The following is a 20,296-nucleotide window of genomic DNA, read 5'->3' as shown; positions in this document are numbered from 1 at the left end:
AATAAGCTTTATTTAGCTGCTGTGCAATAAGAAGAGGAGATTAAAGTTAGTATTATACTTCAGGACTGAAGAGGGGAGAGTGGAATAGAAATCTGAGAAAGGACTGGAGGAGAAAGCAAGTTCCACTCTCAAGGTAAAGACCTTTTTCTCTCAGGCCGCTCAGGCTCCAGAGAGGAAATGCTATACCTTCAATAAGGGGTTCTCTCAGCCAGCAGAAGCTGTCCTCAAAGGGTGAGCATGGCAAAAAACAAAAGACAATACAACAATATGTACAATATGCACAATGTCTTGGTTGCTTTTTCATCGCTGAGACAAAATCCACAACTAAAGGAGGGGAGGTTTATTTTAGCTCACACCTTCAGTCCATATATGATTGGCTCCAAGGCTGAAACAGGATGGTAGAAAGGTATGGTGGAGAAAAAGGCTCTCAACTCATGGTTACCAGGTAGCAGAGAGGGAAGGGAGCAGTGGGGGACAAGAATATACCCTCCCAGGGCCCTCCTTCTCCTACAGCACATTTAGCAATGCAATATATCACCTCATGATCCAGTCACCTTCTAAAAGCCCCCCTCCCCACCATAAGGCTTTGGGGAGACACTGTAGGTGTTAACCATGACATACATCAAACTTATATAAACCGCTCTTTTGTTACTTGAGGGAGTCCTTGGCTTAAGAATCTTTGTTTTAATTTTGTGTATTGCATATTACTTACTTCATCATTGTCCCCAAAAGCAGTTATTAAATGTTCCGGTTTATAGAGTATTGTGCTTGGTCCTACTTTATACAAATCAGGAGGAAATTGTTCCTGTCTACTGGGAGTTTACAATTCAGGTGTCAGGGAATGGCCCCATCCTTACCTTCTTTCCCCCATTCCTCATAGTAGAAACTCACTTTATGTCTTCAGCAGGAACTGGATTGAGATGGTCAGAAGATTGTGATCCCTAGCCTTTCCTTTTTTAATTATTAGTGTTCTAGATGGAACCAGAAGAGAACCAGAATAGCAAAAACAATCCTGGAAAAATAAGAGCTAAGTGGGAAGTATTACCATCCCAGATTTCAAGTTATGTTACAAAACTACACTGATAAAAACAGCATGGTACTGGCACAAAAACAGGCATGCAGATCAATGGAACAGAATAGAAGATGCAGAAACAACCCCAGGCACATTCAGCCAACTGATTTTTGACAAAGAAGCCAAAATATACACTAGCCTCTTTAATAAACAGTGTTGGGAGAACTGGCTATCATCATGCAGAAGATCAAATCTAGGCCTATATATCTCATCATGTACTAAACTTAAATCAAAATGGATCAAAGATCTAAATGTTAAAATGGAAACACCTAATCTGCTGGAAGATAAAATAGATTAAAAAAAAGTCTTGAAGTCATAGCAAGGATTTTCTGAACAAACCCCAATGGCACAAGAAATAATGCCAAGAATCAACAAATAAAGTCACAGCAAATTTAAAATCTTCTGAACATCAAAGGAAACAACCCACAGAGTGAAAATAGAATGGAAATTTTTTGCCAGCTATTCCTCAGACAGAGGATGAATATTTAGAACATACAAAATACTCAAAGACATTAGAGCCCCCCATAATAAAAGACTCAATCAAAACATGGGCAACCAAATAAATAGACACTTCTCAGAAGAATTACAAATGGCCAGAAAATACATGAAAAAAATGTTCAGTGTCTCTGGACACTAGAGAAATGCACATTAAAACAACACTGAGATTCCATCTTATCCCAGAAAGAATGGCTATGATCAAGAAATCAGATAACAGCAAATTCTGACAAGACTGCAGAGAAAGAGGAACCCTTCTCTACACTGTTGATGGGAATGTAAACTAGTACCACCCCCATATAAATCAATATGGTGATCCCTCAAAAAACTGAAATAAAAATTCCATTTGCATATTACAGTGATACAGTACATGCCTATCCATGTTTATAGCAGCACAATTCATAATATCTAAATCTTGGAAGTGCCTGTATGTCCATCAACAAATGAATGGATAAAGATAATGAAGTATTTATACATATAAAGAAAAATAAAGTTGAGTTACTTGTAGAAAAATAGATGCACAATTAGATAATGTTAAGTGAAATAAATCAGACTCAGAAGCTTAAATATGGCATTGTTTCTCTTAAATCCAAAATATAATTAAAAAACAAAGTAAAAGATAGACAATAGGAAATAAAGAGATAGAGGGAGGGAAAGGGAGAGGAGGAAAAGGAGAAGCAAAATGAATTAAGATGTGTTATGTACATGCACCAATGCCCCATGAGGAATGTAATCATTATATGCTGCAAACATATACTAATAAAAATTAAAATTAAAAAATAAATATCATGTCCTGAAGACATCAAAATGCTCTATTAACTCACATTTTTTTCTGTTGTTAAAGTGATTTTAAGATCAAACACAACTAAGTTTGAAGAATGATGTACTTATGAACAATCAAAAGAACAACATGAAAAGCTATTTTTCTTCTTTTTTTCTCATAAGTATTAGATCTAAAAAAAACTCAAAAGAAAATCAACCGTTGTAATTTATTACTGCCTTTGATATGCAAAAGGTTGGTTTTGTTGTTGTTGATAGTCTCATTTAATATCACACTTCAGCTTCACTGAAGAAAAAATCCTTAATGTTTTGGTTCCCCAGAACTGTTTCATATAACATAAAAACATGATTTCCAGTAAGAACAAAATACTGATCCACTTCCTTAGTGTATGCAGCTTCAGCAAATAAGAACAGTTATGTTTTTTAAAATGTAAGGCCTGATAACATTTTCTTAGAATATATAACTTAACAACAATCTGCTAAAATTTGAAAAAATAAGAAAAGTAAAAGTATTTTTAAGTGTTTTATGTTAAAACCTTGGGACCAGTAGACTAAACATCTGTGGAAAGACAGGAGGCCAGAAATTATGCAAATCAAACACAGAGAAAAAAACAAAAAACAAAAACAATAAAAAAAGAAAACTTATCCTAGTTCCCTCTGCCTGAGGATTTTCATTAATCATCTATTAGAAAGATTAAATTTATTTTTTCTATTAAAAAGAAATACCTCATTTTTATTAATAGTATAGAAAAGTATACAATTGTTAACACGCTGGGTATTTTCTTCATGTCCCCTCATCAGACCTTGGTATGCAGGGGAGATCATGCTGCAAATGTAATGCTACACCTGTGCTTTTCTCCTGATGTAACTGGATGATCTCTTGTGTTATTAGAAACTCTTCATTAGCACCACTTAGGTGGATATGTGATATTTTATCAACAGGTACACCGTACTTTTCTAACCATTCTCCTATTGTTAGACATTTAGGGTATCTCCAGTTCTGTGCTGTGAGTAACAATATGAAACCGAACAGCTCTGTGAGTGAGGTTTTTCTGTTTTCAGAGTTCCACCCAAGGATGGGGACTGAAAGAGGTGGCTCCCAACAGTGGACTCATTCCAGAGCTCTGGGGCTGCATTGCACACTGCTTCCTTAGCCCTCTGAACAGTGTCACCCCTGCAGAAGTCCTGTGACCAATGTTCTCTGCTGTCTCCCTTTCGTGTGCTCCTTCCTGCTTAATAAAGCAGCTGGATGGCGTTCACATTACGGGATGTAGCACACAGCTCCCTTTGACAGAGTGAACCACTCTGTCACTAAATGACCCCTTACAAAACACAGGGGAGAAACCATTGTCACAATTCATTGTTGAGGAAAACTGTGCTCTTCCTAAACAGCTGGTATCTACAGACAAATGAAATTGCATAATTAATTGTGCTTCCTTTGCCCTTGCCACTAGGGACTTCAGAAGCCTGTGTATAGCTCATTTCTTAGCATCATGGAAAGCTTATTGTTTGGCTTTGATCTGATTTTCTTTCTTTAAAACTGGTTTTTATTTTTCAATTGAATTTTTAACTGTTAAGCCCCTAAAGAAAAACACGTAAAATCTAAATTAATTCATAAATAATTTTCACTTAAAAACATTTTGACATTGTCCCTTTAAGTTGTATTTTTACTATTAGTGAAATTGAGTGTTTGTTCACTGCTCAGAGGTAGCTCCTCCATGGTAGCTTCCAGTTTGTTTCTTTTGTCCACCTATCTATCAATGTCTTCCTTTTTTCTTTAATAATCTGTGTGTTTTGTGTTTAAAGGCCATCAATGTTTTTCATATCTGTTGCAAATATTTTTCAATTTTCTTTCTAATTTCATTTGTCATTTTTTGAGTTACAAAAAGGTTTCCTTATTATTTAAACAAAATTTCCACAGCATTTTTGGAAGCACTAAATAAAGTATCCTTATTATTTGTGATTTCTAAATTCCTCACTGATTGAGAGGTTTGACAGATATTAACTTCAGCTTTTATCTAGCATTTGAAGTGATTTTATAATAAACTATTAGAAATTATTTTAGTAAAGTTTATGAAATAAGGATATTTACTGCCCATTTTACTTAATAGTGCACATGTCTTTTTCTTGATGTTTATATGTACGCACTTAGTAACTACGTTCAATGATTTTTTTCATTTTTCCTTATTATTATGCCTCAAATCTTCAGCACATATTTTTATTCCATTGGCCAGTTCTTGTAAAATCAAGTTAAATGATGTGGATGATAATGGCCCCTTTATTTCATTCATGATCTTAAGGGAATGCCCTAGTCTTTGCTAAAAAGACACTATATCTAACAGTTTGACATAAACGATTTCCTAGAAATGGGCTTTTCTATTCCTCTATTTTTAAATAGGAGTGGGGCATGAACTAAAAGGATTAACATTTTGACATATATTGAGATACAGCCATAGGATTTTCTTATAAGACTATAAGATTATCATTACTTTTCCTAATACTTGAATATGTTTTCATCCTGATAAAACTTATGAAGCTATGGGTGTTTTGCTTTGAGGCCAAATTTAATTTACTGGGATTTTTCATAATTTTTAGTTATATTTGATTGAGAATGCTCTGTAGTTTGGTGTCTATTTTATATTATTACTATGAGAGTTTTTAATATCATCTAGTTTGATAATTGATTACATAGCTTTCAATTTTTTTACCCTTCAGTTAACATAGTAGCAGTTATATGATCTAAAAAAGTTAAAAAAGTAATTTTGTCCATATTCTTAATTATGTATATCCTGAAATACTCGAGAAAGAACTGGAGAAGTGTTACCAAAACCTGTATCACAGGATAAAGTATAACTATGATAAAATAAATCATTTGCATAGATGTGTATTGATTTGTGTTTATGCTAAGAATTGAAAGGAAAGGTCTTTTGCCACCTGACCTAGTGACCAAAACCTTTGCTGTCATTTCAAAACTACTGAAACGCAGGAGGATCACCACAAATTCTAGCTAGCCTGGGCAACATAGTGAGTTCAAGGCCAGCCTGAACTATATACCTTGTCTACCCTATCTCAAAAACAAAGCAAAACAAAGCAAAACTAAAGAGACCGTTTCTTAAAATATCCTTATACACAAGCTGATGGCATAATACACATATATAAGAACAATTTTTTAAAAATTGGCAAAGTCCAAAAATTTTTTTAAAAAGTAAAGCATCCCCAGGCTTAGCTCTCCCAGTCAGCCTGATGTAATTCAGGTGCAACATTCAATGTATCACATGGGTGCAGTAAATGACTTTCAGCTCCTTCGTAGATTTTTTTAGCCACAACCAAGCTTTTGACAAGAAATGAGCAACAGAGGATTTGAAGTTATAATTGCTCTCTGCCAAGAGACTGGGGTGCAGATTTTCTGTATTAACACCATGTGCTTTGAGAATCAACCAAGGAGGACAGGGGCTGTTGTCCCCTACAGGCCATCTGTCTGACTTGATGGCCGCTCCATCTGCCAGAGCAGCTCCCTCAACCTAGCTGGAGTTCGGGAGAGGGACCTTTGCCTCATAGGCACTCTCCTCCTAGTACTCTCTCCCTTCCTACCAAGCCTCCTACCTCCTGGCCATCACTCTGCTGCCCTGTAATGGAGAACTTTTCTCTGCCCCACAGAGAGCCTTGCACTATTCCTTGTGGTCCTGGTACGTGTGTCAGTTAGCAACCCCTCTGCTCACCCCACCACATGTCATGAGCCCAGGCTGGGCCTTTCTGAGTTCTTGGGAATTCCAGGCTGATGGCAGAAGTCTGCAAACAGAAGCAGTTGACTCTTTTGGAAAGCAAAGTTTTAAAAGAAGATTCTGAGAATTCAGCTGTCTCCTGGCTCCTGTCTTTCCCAAGTTTGTTTCTTTAGTTCTCCCTATAATTTTGTTTTCTCCTGATCTCTCACACTTCTTTGGCCTAAATTAGTCTCAATCCTTTTCTGTTGTTTGCAGGCCCCACCCTGATACAGGCCTCGGCCCTAGGGTCTCACCTATGCAGCCCAGTTGGATCGATTCCTCAGTTTGTACTGTCTGCTGGCTTGCCACTCTGGTTGTATTCCTGAGACTGCCTCTCAGGTCATCCTTAATGCTGTGCAATCTGGAGTTCAGTCTTGTCACAGATCTGAGACCAGCCAAAGTCAGTAGGGCCCACAGACAGAATGCCAGACTCTTTTCTTCCTGATGCCCTGAGTCACTGGGGGATTTCATTATGGCCTAAGAGGAGCTCTGCCAACCTACTGCCCTTCCTCTAGGGATGCTGAACAGGTGCCCTGTTTGTTCCCAGGTGAGAGGAAATGGAGGTGCCCTCACTTCCTGCCACAGAGACACCTGTGCCTTTGGCTTCATGACTGGGCCTTGTTCTGTCAGGCAGGTGTCTACCATCCCTGAAGCCAGGCCTTCCATAAGGACATAGGTGGAAATTTGGGATGGTGGCTCTTTGGTCACTTCTTCTCCCCTGAGGTATATCCAGAGGTTCTTTGTAAATAAGAATAAGGACCTCTGCCTTCCCTGGGACCCTGAAGTCTCAGCACAATCACTTCCAAGACCTTTGCCCACTTCCACTCACTTCTGAGGTCCTTGTCCTAGGGAGTCTGCACCTTCCTTTCTTCTGGAAGCATACTGAGTAGAAGGTAGGCTTGGAGATTGTATTACAAAAATGATCTTTGGCCTCCATATCAAGTTCTAGTCACCTGCTGGTACTTCCTGAAAACTGTCCCCTATGGTCTCCTGGTCTTCATCTGCTGGATGATTTATCAGGAAAATCTCTTCAGTCTGTATTCTGGAAACTAGTGGTCTAGGATATCTGATACTTCCAGTGCCACTTCCATGTTGCCTTTAGGACAATCTGAAAAAAGTGTTTGTGAGGCCTCTGTGTTAAGAAATGTGCTTTTAAGATGGAAATCCTAGATTAATTTCTCCTCCTCCAAAGGTCTCTGTGTCTACATCCTTAGAAAATCTTCAGAGATGAGCTAGTTCTACTGGAAGTAGGAATGACACAGCATGAAGGTGCTCTCTGAGGAAGTGAGCCAGAGGGACAAGTTGGAGCACCTCACACTTGTAAGGCCCTCATTGTAACAGGACTCCACTTTCTGTGGGATGTATGAGAACAGGGTGGAAAGAAAGACAGAAACTTCTCCAGTACTGTACGTTTTTTGTAATGGAGATTGGACCCATGATAGGCAAGAGACAAGTGCTCTGCCACAGAGCTACATTCCTAGCCCTTTTTAAATTTTTAAAGATTTTGAGACAGTGTCTCACTAAGTTGCTAAGTTTCCTAGGCTGGGCTTCAGTTTGAGATCTTGGATCTGCCTCCCAGAGTGCTGGGATTACAAGCATATGCTAACACACTCAGCTTCCTCAATCACCTCTAAGAGAATCAGCAAGTGTGCCACAGTCCCAAAGAGCTGTTTGGTAAAATGTAGTTTAGACCTAATAACAAAGGGAATCTTCTTACTCCCTCTTTTGGAATTGACAATAGCCTACTATGAGCTTGATTTGACTTTGTATCAGTCATAAAGGTGGGAAACCACCTTCTTCGGACTCACAGAATCAATGGCAAGTATGTGGAGAATAGGCACTAAGCTTTCCCTAAATCCTCAGGAATTATATAAAAGCACTGCCTATTTATATAACAATGAGTTCAAATTGCATTGGGTAAGATTTATTGTCCATGTAAGATATATTGTTATGTGGCGAACAATAGGACACTTATCTTGGGACTGGGAGTAAAGTGTGAGGATTGGTAGTATTTAAAAATATTTTTATCTGCAGTGAATAGCTTTAGTCTAAGTGTAGCAAAAGAGAAAACAAATTAGACAAACTATCAATCCCAATGTTTCCATCATTGACATTCAGTGTTTCTGCTTCTTAAAATAAGAAGCCATTTGTGACCTGAGAGTTGGTCACCTCCAATACCTCTGGATCATGCTAAAAATAGAAGTGAACCTACCTTCCCAAGAGCTTACTCCATGCATTTTTAATAGCAAGATCATATAGGGAAATCAGCATGTCTATTATTAAAATAGAAAGGAGAGCATTAGAACACTAATTTGGAGCAAAAAGATTATGCAAGACAAATTCTGAACATGGAAACAATAACTCTCCCTTGAGTGGGAAAACAATTTAATAGAACCCAATGCATTAGCAGACCTATGGTAGAATGTTAAAAAGGAACATCCACCCAGTGAGAATGTGGAAGACCCGATGGGAATATTCAGATTTAAGCTATAAATCATTTGGATACAGAGGATTCAGAACACTTTCTGTAGTGCTTAGAAGAGCAGTAGAAGTCACTAAAGGGGAAAGAGAAGGGAAAAATTCTTTACTCTTGCCCCAAAGATGATCCCTATATCTTTTGTCTAAGTCAAAGAACTATTGAGATGCTGGGAATTTCTTAATATATTGTGGTGTGATGAACCCTCCAAAGGTTTACAGAATTTAAAGCTGTGGCTCCCTCATAAGGAAAGGCCCTTGGTAATCCTTAATTTAGAAAGTATCATTCAAGAAGGAATGTAGAACATTAATTAAGTGTTTGAACAGTTAATTATTCGAAAGGTATTTAGAGGGCTGGGGATTTAGCTCAGTGGTTCCGCCACCTGTCTCGAAAGTGCAAGGTCCCGAGTTCGATCCCCAGTACCAAAAAAACCCCCCAAAAACCAAAAAGGGATTTAGAAACTCTAAAAGGCATTGTGCAGTGGAGTTTTCAGGATTTAACATTGTAAAGGATATAATGTACTTGACCTCGAAAGCTGTTGTAATATAGGAACTGAGACATTTCGTAATAGCTAAAACTTGGAAACAGCCCAATTAAGAATGAGAAACTAGAGACATTTATAGCAAAATGGATGCACGGTGAGGCAATACTCTTAGGTGAAATAAACTGGATACACGTGTAAATACTGAATAGTTTCTCTGGTGTGAAAAACTGAAAGTGTAAATAAGGATTAAAATGTATAATAGATAATGTGAAATAAGAAGAAAAGGTCCAAAGAGGAAGTGGAAGGGGGAGGAGTAGGGGAAAGGAAAGAAAGGAAAGGAATAAATATGAGAAAAGGTAAAAACGGAAACAAAGTCTTTGTAAATAGGGAGGGTTGGAGGGGTTGAAGGGAAGGCAGGGGAAGGGGGAAAAAATAAGAACCAAGATATATCATGTAAAGGTACAAATTCCCAGTGATGAATGTCAGCGTATTGTATACCTAAAATGTACCAATTAACTTACTGAATAAAAAATAGGAACTGAGACAGAATTATTTATGGCCATAAGTGATAATATGATAGGCAGTTGAACCTAAGAACCATGAGAGAATGGAGCTGGGAAGGACACATTTGTCTAAATGGTTGGCTAAGTACAGAAGGGAAGCGGCATTCGGTATTCCAGGCAGTGGATATAGCTAAGTAACCACACAGAGGCAGAGAAACTTGGTGAATCTTTAGTGGCCATTAGTCCCCAACATCCAAGACATAAGATTCAGGTTAGAAATATTGGGGCAAAGGGCTGGAAAGGGAGATGGGAGCCAGATATACCGAGCTTTGCATGGCAGCATAGTTGGTCTGGCCTTAGGATTTGTGTGCATGGTAATCCACTGGAGAGTCAATGCCATAAAGGACAGCTAGCAGGTGGGAACATCAGACAAGGAAGAGGAAATTCAGTAAATGCTGACTGTGTAATCCAGCAATTGCTGTGGGCACCTGGTCTTTATCCCATGGAAGACCCTCAGAGAGGTGATGGCGAACATTCCTTTTAATATCCTGCCTTGGGTGAGAACACCGTAATCCCTATCTGACAGCCCTCTCATCCCTCACAGGTTGGGGGTTCATGGTACAAGCCCTGAAATGCTGAGTTCTGAGACCACAAAGCCATCCTGGCCGACTGTCATTTGGTGGTCCTCACAAGGCAATCTTCTCTGGTGGGCACTGACTTGGGACACACTCACAGGCCAAGAAGTTGGCCCTTCCTTCAGAAGCAGCCATTGTGCAGTCACTGAGAGCTTTGGGGCAGGCAAGTGGCCTGCTTATATAGCCATGCTTCCTCTGCATATCTCTGAACCACTCACTGAGATCCCAGAGGGCTGTGTGATGTGACTTCAGTTCTCTTTGCCACCACTCAGGTGTCAAGGGTTCCTCTTCTGGGACTGAGACCTGAGAGCAGCTCCCTCTCTTGCATCTTATCAGTAGCCACAGGCACTGAAGCTGGGTATTTCTTGAATGACAAAACAACCTTATTTTAGATGTGCAGATAAAATGGGAATGGAAACAAACTGCACAGACAGGGACAGGTATGGTTCCCTGCAGAAATACGGGTTACAGCCCTGTACAGCTTGGAGTCTCCTAAATTTACCTCTTTCTTAGTAAGAGTTTTCTACACTTCAAATTCTGCCTCTTTCTATCAAGGAACTTCCTTGTGGTCTTCCTATCATCTCCACCCTATCACCGACTCCTAAGTAACTTGCTACCTTCCCTTCTGAGCCACCAGAGACCACAGACCTCATTAGACTCCCGGCCCTGCCTGGGTCAGCTTCTTCCTTGCCCATTTGAGCAGAAAAATCCTTTCAGAGCTTGAATTTTCACTTAGCTAATATTTCTCATTTTCAGCCTTCCATGTGGACTCTGTAAACTTCCTTTTTGCTTGTTAAAATCCTGAAGTCATGCTGGCTTTAAGCAGATATTTGTCAAACACTACGTTCCGGGAACTATGTTTGATACTTGGAATAGAACAGATGGAAATGCTCTTTTTCTCAACTGAAATGAACTTGACACACAGTTCAACTCAAATCAGTAGACACTTGCAGAGTGCTATTCTGTGCTTGACACTCTTAGAATTGGGGATTGTAAGTGTAAGAATCCTTTCAGCTGGGACCAGAAGACTGTAATTTAAGGTGGTTTTAAAAAAAAAATAAAGTAATTTATTACCACACAACAGAGGTAGGTCTGTTTCCAGTGTAGCACACCAGGCTCTGGTTCTACTTCTCTACAATTCGCTTGGCTCTTACATTCTTCTTATTTTGTCATTAGACTGTCTCTCTTCCACAATTACAGGACATTTGCAGAAGTTCTATATGTAGCATTCAGGGATCATAACATCTAAACACAGAAATAAGATTTCTTTTATTCATTTCTGTTTTCAAGAATGTTTTCATAAAATCTTCCCCTAAATTTTCCTAGAAATCCTCTCTTCATTGTCACTGGCCAGAATGGTATAACCTTAAACGGATCACCGGAAAGAATCAAAGGATTATATGGCTGATTTGGACCAGCCAAGATGTACGGAGGCCAGCAGCTGAAGCACATGGTCTCGTGAAGAACAATGTACCACAGTTTGCTGTGGAAGCTGGAAGTCTAGGCAAGCATTACCCAGACTTCCAGGATGAAGATGGCAGTGCAGTCTGGAGTTACCCAGGGAGAAATTAAGAAGGAGCTGGAGAAATCCATGCACCAAGAGAAGACTTGCTGGCTGCTTCGGGGGATCTTCACCACCAATAACAGTCTCTGCTACCTCTCCCTTGGCCCAGTGAGCTGTACATGTACACTTGGATGGATGTATCCTTGAAAGAACGGATTTGTTTCAATAAGAGAATTCTACCTAGGAGCTAAAAAGAAGAGCATGACTTCAATTCTGCAGTTGTTTTTATAGATCTCAAAGGACCTTGCTATCAGGTAAAAGAAACTGGCAGTACTGTGTCTGATAGACAGGGGACTGATGATTAATGCCTCTGCAGTCACAGAAGCTCCAGGCAGGAGATTATTTGCATATACTAATCACCCTTCCAAGTCAGAAATCACCTCCATCAGGGTACACAAGACCACATTTCATCTATTTACTATTTCTTATGTTTATTTTCTATCAGTTTATATAAAATAACTTACCTATTCCTTCCCTGATTATTGCCATTGAAGCTTTAAACAAATTATAACACAACTATTTAGAGTTAGCTTTGGCTAGGCCATGGTTCTGAGTGCTAACAGAAGGTTCATATTGTTTCAAGCCATTCTGTAAAATAGGAAGAAAAGTGATCTAAGTAATGTACAAAACTGTATTGTTATGTATATGTGAAAATTTTTAAAAAATAATGGGTCCCTAGATGAAATCAGAGTTCTCTAAAGAAGGAGTAAGGTGTTGGTGTGTGTATGTGTGTAGAAGTTGGATTGGATGCTGGAGAGGCAACCGGCCGAGGTGGACAGAAGGTGGATTGGGTGCCTTTTCAAATAGGATTAGTCAAGCCTTATTGCTTCCTACTTCTTGCAAATATTTTTAAACTTGTCTGATATTTTTCTTCAAGTAAAATAAAAATTATTGCCAATAATTCCAACTCCTGAAGTATCTTCTGTTATCCCTGCTGGTGCTTCTTCATGGTGCCCAGGTACTGTATGTGTTTTGTTAACTTTAAACTTTCATTAAAAACGTACCTATAGGAATTTTTAGAAGCCTAAGATGAAGGAGGGCCCTCCAGAAGGGACTTGCATTTCCTACTACCAGAGCCTTGAGAAATTACTAGCCTGTTATTAAACAGAACTTGTGTAATGAGACTAAGGTTCAAATCTCTACAATTGCATTTCTCAGATAAATGTGTTTAACTCTTAGCCAATTCTCACATTCTCTTTTTCTAATCGAATTAAGGCAACAATTTTCCACTGTCCCCTATGATGGTAATGGTGAAGAGGATCACATTCTGATGTCCCTTACACAGGTGATATAAATCTCTGGTGGTGCTGACTCTCAAAGGTTTGGTCTTGAGGGTGACACCAATGGAAGGTGTTGGAACCCAAAGAGACAGGGTCTAGTGGGGGGTCTTTAGGTCACTGAGGGTGCATCCCAAATGGGATCCTGAGACTCTGACCCCTTCCTCATTTCCTTTTGGCTCTCTGGTTCATGATGAGGAGAGGGTTTTTGTTCAACTATGTGCTCCTGACACAATGTGCTGCCTTGCCACAGGCCCAAAGCAACAGGATCAATTGCACATAGACTGGAACTTCCAAAAAAGGTGAACCAAAATACACATCTTATCTTTACAAGTTGATTATATCAAGTATTTTGTTACAGTGACAGAAAGCTGTAAGAGGAAGCCACTTGCCAAGCTGCCTTTCCTGAACAATTACCAGATTGGGGGAGCGCCTTGGGGGCATTTGATCAATATTACAATGATTTGGAGATGGGGGAGGCTGAAGAGCATAGGGAAAGGGGAATCAAGGAGGGGACTTAAGTGCATCTGGGTCTGGGCTTAAGTATCCCACTAATAGACCTCACCACCAGAAGGAGACTTAAAATTTTCTTAAGGAAGGCAGTCTAAAGCACTGGGCAGGAGGACAAGTCTCTTTTTCACCCAGATCTAAGGGTAGTATTGGTAGAAATGAATATACTTTTGTGTAAATTTGTTAAGGATTAAGGCAAGGTTAGTGCTCAGGAAGTGAGATTTCAGTCAGGAGCTAAAATTGTCTGAAAAGGTGTAGGGTGACCTGGAGGTCTGAGCATGGCTGCTGCTCAGAGTAATGGTGAAATAACTTAATGACGTAAGAGTCAGAGCTGTAGGTTCTAAGGAGAAGAGATGGAGAATATTCTGGAAGCAGCAATGAAGAATGAGAAGGATACTGCCTTCCTACCCATAGACACCATGCCATAAACAAGGCCTGGGGAAGAAAAAAACAGCCATCACTTGGGAGAAAAGCTTTCTTTGCCTGTTAAAGGGGAAAGTGGGACTAACAGTTATTGTATAGCCACTATATACTTGGCACTGTGCTTCTTGTGTATACTGCCACAGCATCTGTACTTATTAAAAATTATTTTAACAAAATTGCTTTGCAGATGTGATAATAGATCTTTGATGCTCATTAGGATGGCTTGCTTTCTAACACCACAAAAAGACCCTGCATTGAGCAATGAAATTCTTGACTTGTATGGAGATAACAATATAAGGGAACTGAGACATCTGAGGACAGGCAGGTATACATCTTCACCCTGGTCAGCTCCTACAAGACAAGAGTTTTTAGAAAGAAAAAGTGTTTCTTTACAACGAAGGTGTGAAGAAGAGTAGCATGCATGCTGGGCCAACAAGGGCTGGGGCTAAAGTGTGTAACCAGGCAGGACCCTAGAATCAGTGGCACTTTGAAAGACAAGGATATCAGTCCTCATAAAAAATGTGTCCTGTGTTCCAAAGACACAACGGTGAATACTGTTTTCCAACTCAACTTGGTCTTAAATGAGACCCTTCCTGCAAACATATAAGGAGGGATCCCTCTCCAGGCTGTTACCTTCAGATGTATCCAAACATGAAAATCCAGGCCTTGAAAAATGTGCACACTTCTTTAAATATCTCTCATAGCACAGGAGAATGATTTAAGGAAGAGCCAGTGCAGGGAGACCATGTTGATCATTTCAAAGGTTTGTTTCACAGGTTTCTGAACTTGTTGTTTGAAGAATTACTGTATTATTCTGTGACATTTGGGAGGGCAGGTGCTTGAGAGCATATCCACTTGGGACCTGAATGAATTACCAGCACATTTTGCAGTAGGGAGCTCAAAATATTATATATTAGTATGTGGGAACTCCAGATAAAGTTTATAATTTTTTTTAAAGTTTCAATTTTATTTCCAATGTTGCCTTCACTGGTATATGAGGCATATATTGCTTTCCAGGGACATAACACAATTATCAGAGCTTAAATAATTATTTAGTGTATTACATAAGATTCCACATGAGGACAAATCCCCGAACTGAATACGTTCAGTTATTTTCACGCTGCTGGACCATCTCTCAAACATGGCAACAAACTGCAAAGCTTTCAACCAAACAAGAGCCAGGCAGGCTTTCCTAGACCAGCTAGAAGTGTAGGCGCAAGGGGACGCTGGGATCCTGATGGTCCCAGAGAGCCTGAACTACCTCGCCCAGAAGGGAAGGCGAGAGGCTAAGGGCTGTCTCCATTTTCTTCCCCACACAGTACCCTGCGTGGTGGCACAAACGGAGCCCAAAGGCTGGAGCCACAGCACCGCGCAGTCTTGGGCAGACCACACCGTCCCCACCAGCTGGTCCGGGTAGGAGGATCCGGTCCCGAGTAGCCCGGTGGCTCTCCTCCTCCAGCACATTTATGTCCATGCAGTAATCCATTCACTCATCCATTCACTCATCTAGGCACATTTACACAGATAAAACGCACTGGCTGAGAGACGGTGTGAGTTCCAGCCACTGCAGCCTACACCGAAGCTCGAAGCTCGGCTTTGTCTCACTCGGGTCACCACAACCATCAGAGTAATGACTGCAGGAAAGGCACACGCCTGTGCGGCCGCCTCCCACCGAACACTGGATCCTTGAGCTCGCAGAGCCTACAGGGTTAGAGCTCTAGGGATGTCTGGGTGACGGGTCCCCATGCCGGCCGCCTCGGGGGAAGGAGATGCACTCCGTGGCGAGCTAGGGTTGGGTGTGGCCTTGGGCGAGTGAGTTCCAGTCCTCCAGCCCCGCCCAGGGGTCCCTGGCCGGACTGAGGAAAGCTGTTCCTGAGGACACAAGCACAATTCTTGTGGCTTTTTTTTTTTTTTTTTAATTCAGTGGTTTCCTCCCAAGGGGTCATTTTGAATGTCTGCCTGTAAATCCAGCTACCTAGCCCTACCTCCTATTGGGATACCCCAGATACCCAGCGAAGTTTCTTTCTGTCTGCTCCTGCTGCGCCCCAAGTTTTCTCTCCACTTTGATGCCTGGGTGCAGAATGGGGTTGGGGGAATGATCAACCTGGTTCTCCCTGGTGGCTTCCTGAAAACCAAGCAAAGGTAACAAGTCAGTCCGGGGGCCCAGAAAGCGGTGGCAAGATTCCCCTGTGTCTGCTGGACCATTCCTCGCGCCGAGATGTGCGCCACGCACAGTCACACTCAGTGACTAAGGACTGCCGCCCGTCTCCTTACGCCAGCTACAAACTCGGAGCCCTGACTCCCCCAAAATACAGCCACTGGGAAGTGGCCCTGCCATCCCACCCCCGCCTCCCTGCCCGCAGCCAGGCCAGAAGGCCCGCACCCCAGCAACCCTGCCCGCGCCCCCCCCCACGCCGCCCCCCGCCCCCCGCCCCCCGCCCCCGAGCGCCGTGACTCCCTCCTGCGCAGCGCGTGTACTCTCGCCACGCCGCGCCCGGCACTGCAGCACTAGGGGAGGAGGCAGGCGGCGGCAGCGGAGGCGGAGGACCGCAGCGTGCAAGCCCAGAGCCGCTTTCCCGCCCCTCCTCTTGCCGCTGACACGCTCAGAGGAGTCACCACTCCTCCCGCCACAGGAGAGAGTGGCAGACAGAGGCGGCCCGTGAAGCGAGTCGGAGCGGAGTCCGGCGGCTGACACCACTCGGGCAGGGGATCCCTGGCAGCTGGAGCGGTGAGTGAGGGGTCCCCGGAGGCGGCGGTGGCGAGACTTCGAGCTCCGCTGGATTTGCCTTCCGGACCCGGAGGCCGGGCACTGCAGCCTGGGGAACTTTTCCAGCCTGGCTGAAGAGCAACTTTGCCTCACCTGGCCCGAGGAAAGCGGCTGCAGGTGCTTGGGGCTGCCGAAGGGCGGGACTCTGTAAGTCTGAGGTAAAGCAGTTGGAGGAACCCCCGGTTTGCTGGGGGCAGGTCCAGCAAGGAGGGTGCACCAGCCGAGGTTCCTGGGGAACGAGGGAGCCGCAGGGCTCTTCCCTTCTCCTTTATTGGTGTTGGGAGTTCACTGGGCAAAAGGAGGCCGATTCCACACTGGCAGCCCAGAAGCCGGGCGGGGTTCCTGTACTCGCTCTGCAGCCCTGAGCTTAACTTTTCGGCGGGGATTCCTCTGCAGACGTGAGCGTGGCGGGAGGGCAGAGGCAGCCGCTGAGAGTGCTGCGGGTGCCTGAAAGAAACACTGTGAATTTTCAAACTCTTACACGGAAATTCCCAGAGCCCGGTCTCGGTCTGCAGAAGAGCGCGAGAAGGCTGGAGACCCGGTAAACCTGCGGGGCCGCGCTCTTTGCAGGAGCCTGCGCTTACAGCTCGCCTTCACTCCTCCAGAGCCCGCTGAGCGCCTACTGTGCGCTGGGCGGCAAAGGAGACTCAGGCAAGTGCGGCTCAGCGGGGATCTGGGACACCCCCCCCCCCCCCGTAGATAAACTACTGAGGAAACGGAGCAGGGACCGAGAGGCGGAAGCCAGCCCCTCCAGCACCTGCTCTTGGCGGTCTTGCCTCGCCGCCCCAGGCTCGGGTCCCGGGAATACTATCCTTTTGTGTGTCCCGGGGACGCCTCTGGCTGGGCCCCCGGGGACCGCAGAATATTGGCATCAACTTGGTCCCGGGCAGCCGGCACCCCGCCGCGGACGCGCGATCCGGAGCGTTTCCGTGGGCGTGCGGGGACCTCGTTGCCGCGCGGAGGCGGAGGGGGAGGAGCTGAGTCACCGGGACCCGAGGTGCCGCCTGGACGGCTGGGCGGGGGGCGCTAGCGTCACCCGCTACGTGCGAGAGTGATGCAAATGCAGACCCGACCAGCGAGGGGAGGGCACGGGCACGGGCACGGGCACGGGGAGGGGCGGGCGCGGGGGCTCCGTCTGGGCGGGGAGCGCGTGCGTCAAAGGCACTCGGGTGATGGATGGCCCGGGCAGACGGCGTTGACCCAGGTGCTGTGGGCGCGGGGAGGGCGGACTGCGGCGGCCGGCCAGGAAAGCCCCACAGGCCCGGGCTGCGGGCTGGCGGGCTGGCGGGCTGGCGACTCCGCAGTGCGCCGCAGTGCCGGGAGAGCGCCGCAGCAACCGTGCGCTCCCCGGGGGACCCAAGAGATGGGCGGTTTTCAAGGCGCCAGGACAGGGATTCCCTGCTGATCTCTTTTCTCGTCGGACTTGCTCCCTTTGTACCTAGCTGACTGGCAGCGCAAGGGAGTAGTTTCAGTTTAATTCTTGTCCTTAATGCTGGAGGAGAAGGGCGCATTGATCTCTCCAGAATTCGCTCGTTTTTCAGTAGCAAGCTCCAAGAGACCTCGTGCTCTTGGCAAGTTTTCATGTGAACGCTTCCGTGTTGAGGTCCACCAGATTCTGTAGTGCCAATCCATCCCTTCACACATTCTTCTGGATTTTGGACTGGCCCTAAGTCAGGTTGAGAATGACTTACAAAAGGATGAGCCGCAGCTGTCTTTAATAACAGAGAAATACGGTTATACCCCTACTGATTTTGTATTCTCTGATGAAAAACAAACCCAATTCATCTCGAATTCTTCTTTATAAAGCCACTTTCTGGAAAGCCAACAACAAAGGCTTTTAAATACTGCCCCTACTGAATGAGCCCAGATCTGTAGTCTGTGTAGCAGAGGAGTGAAAAAGGGTGAGGTAGGGAGGGAAGAAAGGGAAGGAGTGGAGAAAAGCAGTTATCAAGGAATCCGGAGATAAAGAGCCTGCTTCCCATTTTCCCATATATTTTCTATGCGACCTGGGCAAGTTCCCCTTCCTGTCCATCCTCCACCATTGAGAAATGTGAATAAATATCCCATACCACCCTGTATGAGAACAAAAGAGATGTTCTCAGAGAGCTTTGGAAATGCAGTGTCTCTATGAATGGAAAATATTATGAAATAGATCCCTTTAAGGTACAAGAAAACAATTTCACCTCTAAAAATTATGAAGGTTTTTCCCCAGCACTGCCTCCTTAATGGTCAGTGTCAATAAATCCAGGCGATGGACTTTTCCTGATACTAATGTAAAACCAAATACCATTAGCTGCTCTGGAGTAAAAAACAGCTCCGGATCACATCTGAGTGTTTTTTGGTGGTGTAGTGGAGACATCAAATTAATTTTTTATGACTCACTGACAACGGAAATAGCTCTCTGGTCTGACCAACAGACTAGCCTAAGAGCTTTTAGGTAAAAATTCTGCTTATTACCCCTATCATATTCTCTAAGTGTGGAACCTCTAGGAGATTACGGAAAAGGCGTCATGTGCAATATATCACGTCATAGCAAGTACCAGAAAATCCATTTGTTATAAGCAGAAATATTAACTTGTATTTTCAAACTTGATGATATGTTTTAGGAATAAAAAAATCTAGTTTGTCAAGAATCCTTAACTAGCTCATTATGTTGCTATTCCTCTTCCCATTCCTGAAGGTAAATTTCTGTGGTAAAGTGGAAACGCAGGGTTCAGTCTATGCAGCTGTATTCCGGGAGCTGCAATTCCCCAGTGGGCTTCGTGGTTCTGAGGTTTTTGGTTGACCTAGGATCAAAGCACACATATCATTAGCCATTTAAACCGGAAGTCAACATTTATGTCTGTTTGAAAACCTATGAGAGGCAGCTCCCTAGCTACATGCACTTTTTATACATTGCTAATTGGTTTTGTTTGTGTTTTGCTCTTTTTACTCTCTTCACAATTGAGCAACTAGTGTAAAATGTTGCAGTAGATTGAATTAGGAGTGTCTTTCTTTGAGATAGCTAAGAATAACAGGGAGCGGAGTTACTACTTTAATTCTTCCTAAAAATATGTCTTTATAGTATATATAGATACCAATTAATTTGATCACAAACACTGTCTTAGAACCCAGGCTAGTCAGCCGTAGTTGTGTCAGATGGCTCCCACGTTGTGACTAAATGGACTGGCGTGGATTATATGGCTTGGTCATTTCCAGTTGTAATATTCTTTCACTTCAGAAAAGGGAGAAATATGTGACGAGTTATATTTTAATCTAGAATTTGGCTTATACCTAGAATATAAGAAGTACTTTTCATTAACTCATGTTGAAATTTTCCATGGAGCTGTAGGCTCTGTTTTTGTAAATGGCTTATTAGATTTTGTTTTGTGCCACTAGGATTATGAATAATATAAATTCTAATTAAAGCAGTTTTCAATACTCAAAATTTCATATAATTTTAGACTTTATGAATTGGAAAATTTTTTAAAAGCCAGATGAAAATGATTTCAGCATACCATAGAGATTTGTAAGTGTTTTCTATTCCCAATGCACATCAGACTTGCTAAA

General features: G+C 43.0%; 1 protein-coding gene and 1 pseudogene across 7 annotated transcripts in view; both read left to right on the top strand.

Annotated features, from left to right (window-relative positions):
- The window catches only part of LOC147821240 (kinesin-like protein KIF11 pseudogene), an 82,527-nt pseudogene extending 69,856 nt beyond the window's left edge, over positions 1-12,671 (top strand). Inside the window, exon 2 of the transcript XR_015447390.1 lies at positions 11,533-12,671. The product of XR_015447390.1 is annotated as a kinesin-like protein KIF11 pseudogene (transcript). The remainder of the gene's footprint in view (positions 1-11,532) is intronic.
- A 3,809-nt stretch (positions 12,672-16,480) lies between these two features.
- Positions 16,481-20,296, top strand: part of Sv2c (synaptic vesicle glycoprotein 2C) — a 225,263-nt gene continuing 221,447 nt past the window's right edge. For 3 of the 6 annotated variants that reach the window (XM_087201195.1, XM_004870165.4, XM_087201193.1), the window contains exon 1: positions 16,481-16,708. The gene's annotated coding sequence lies outside the window, so the exon portion shown is untranslated. The other 3 variants (XM_021248564.2, XM_087201194.1, XM_021248563.2) reach the window with 3 other exon arrangements.

This window comes from Heterocephalus glaber, unplaced genomic scaffold (assembly GCF_053883595.1).
Source record: "Heterocephalus glaber isolate CG9 unplaced genomic scaffold, H.glaber_assembly_v1.0 deba00001757, whole genome shotgun sequence".
NCBI classification, from domain to species: Eukaryota; Metazoa; Chordata; class Mammalia; order Rodentia; family Bathyergidae; genus Heterocephalus; species Heterocephalus glaber.
Note: the sequence above shows the minus strand (reverse complement) of the source record. Positions and strands in the feature narration are given on the sequence as shown.